This window comes from Schistocerca piceifrons, unplaced genomic scaffold, assembly GCF_021461385.2.
Source record: "Schistocerca piceifrons isolate TAMUIC-IGC-003096 unplaced genomic scaffold, iqSchPice1.1 HiC_scaffold_126, whole genome shotgun sequence".
NCBI lineage: Eukaryota > Metazoa > Arthropoda > Insecta > Orthoptera > Acrididae > Schistocerca > Schistocerca piceifrons.
In genome coordinates, this window is record NW_025727080.1 from 27,501 (window position 1) to 30,000 (window position 2,500).

Below are 2,500 nucleotides of genomic sequence, written 5' to 3' on the forward strand. Positions count from 1 at the left end.
CGCAGACCAGGCACCAACACCCACACATGTCCTATACAACGGTGCACCCAACATCACAATAGTACCTCCTGTCACAGCGCACAAACAATGACATGAGTCAAAGACACAGGTCTCACACAAGCATAGAATTGGAGCGCCGCCTCTAATAAGCCAAAGGTGCATCCTGACGTGACAAATCTGATCATGTCACAAGCATTCACTTACTATAATCACTATCAAGGAACCTGCCGCCCCCGCCCCCCCCCCCTACACCTTTCCTTACAACAACGTGTAACCTAACCTAACCTAACCTATGTTGTACCTTAACCTAACCTATGTTGTACCTTAACCTAACCTATGTTGTACCTTAACCTAACCTATGTTGTACCTTAACCTAACCTATGTTGTACCTTAACCTAACCTATGTTGTACCTTAACCTAACCTATGTTGTACCTTAACCTAACCTATGTTGTACCTTAACCTAACCTATGTTGTACCTTAACCTAACCTATGTTGTACCTTAACCTAACCTATGTTGTACCTTAACCTAACCCATGTTGTACCTTAACCTAACCCATGTTGTACCTTAACCTAACCCATGTTGTACCTTAACCTAACCCATGTTGTACCTTAACCTAACCCATGTTGTACCTTAACCTAACCCATGTTGTACCTTAACCTAACCCATGTTGTACCTTAACCTAACCCATGTTGTACCTTAACCTAACCCATGTTGTACCTTAACCTAACCCATGTTGTGCCTTAACCTAACCCATGTTGTGCCTTAACCTAACCCATGTTGTGCCTTAACCTAACCCATGTTGTGCCTTAACCTAACCCATGTTGTGCCCTAACCTAACCCATGTTGTGCCCTAACCTAACCCATGTTGTGCCCTAACCTAACCCATGTTGTGCCCCTAACCTAACCCATGTTGTCCCCTAACCTAACCCATGTTGTCCCCTAACCTAACCCATGTTGTCCCCCTAACCTAACCCATGTTGTGCCCTAACGTAACCCATGTTGTGCCTTAACGTAACCCATGTTGTGCCTTAACGTAACCCATGTTGTGCCTTAACGTAACCCACGTTGTCCGCTAACGTAACCCACGTTGTCCGCTAACGTAACCCCACGTTGTCGCCTAAACCTGCTCTGTAATTGTTATACGACTCGTTCAATTAGTGTAGTGTTGCCCACCCGCAACCCTCGCAATATAGTTCGCTACTCGCACTGCCCGCTCCCCTGTGTATCGCTTCATGTTAAACACCTTGCAAGTCTTGCTGACTTTCCACATGCTCCTGCTGTACACTGTAATGTGGATGGCAGCAGGACGTACATGCCGCCCCCCCCCCCCCCCACCCCTCCCCACGTCCCCACGTCCCCACCTTGCCCCCTGCCTTCGCAAGCTGGTTGGTGACAAGTTTGCATGTTCAATGCCCTTCGCATGCGACGTACGCAGGCTACGTTGTGGTGCGGCCTGTGTCAACTGTCCGCTGATGTCGTACGCGTGAACCACAATCTGTACTGCACATTCGTCCTTATGTACTGAATGATACATCGTGGCACATGTGTGACCGTACAACGACTGCGCCCAAAAACGGCGGACCATACAGTGCAAATATTGTGCACGCAGCTACGTGTCGTCTCCCTATGAGAGCTGGATTGCAGTGTGGTACGCCATAGAGACGTGTGGGAGGAACGGACGCCGTGGATGGCGATCAGCATGAGCTGTGTGTTGATGTATTCGGACCTAGTCGTCTCTCCTCAAACACCGTGATAGCATGGTGCACCGCGTTCCATATCTGCGACATGCTACAGAGGCCGGTTGACAGTCGTTCGAGCAATGGACATCGCATACGTACGGGGGCCACCTTCCACGTATTGTCTAGGCGTGCACATTTTGTTGCGTGTATGTGGGCAGACGTAGTGTGGCGTGACACCTGACACAGGCATGCAATAATCGTTGAAGTTGCTAATGGCGATGGACGCCTACGTTTTCTGGTGAAGTTACGCAAATGAAGAAATGGTAACCCGTTGTGGTGCGGTTGTTCTCGCTAGGGGTGAATCGGTGATGGCGACGATAGGTTGAGGTACTAACCGGTTGTTCCAGCGATACCCACCATGCCGATGAAACTGAACGGCATCTGGGTGTGAAGCGATACGCGGTGGTGGCTGGGTGGGACCGTCCCCGGCCGGTGAGGGGGCGCCTCCCGGCGTGCTGGCCGCGCGGTGCGTGGGCGCACGCGCTACAGCCGGCTGGTGGGGGCGGCCAGTGGCAGGCGCGCCGGCCGACGGACGCGGCAGGCGTCGCAGCTGCGCGCCGGGCGCACCCTGCGCGCGGCGCCGTGCGGCCAAAGTAGGTCCTCGCGGGCCCGGTGCGAAGCGCGGTGGACATCTTCAGTGTGCTGGTCCGATTGAGGACTGTGTGCGTTGAGGATGCGCCGCCGCCCGGCGCTCGGCGCCGCGACGCCGTCTGCTGCTCGGTCGCCCCAGCGGTTCTCGCTGGTGGTTTGTATCGCAGC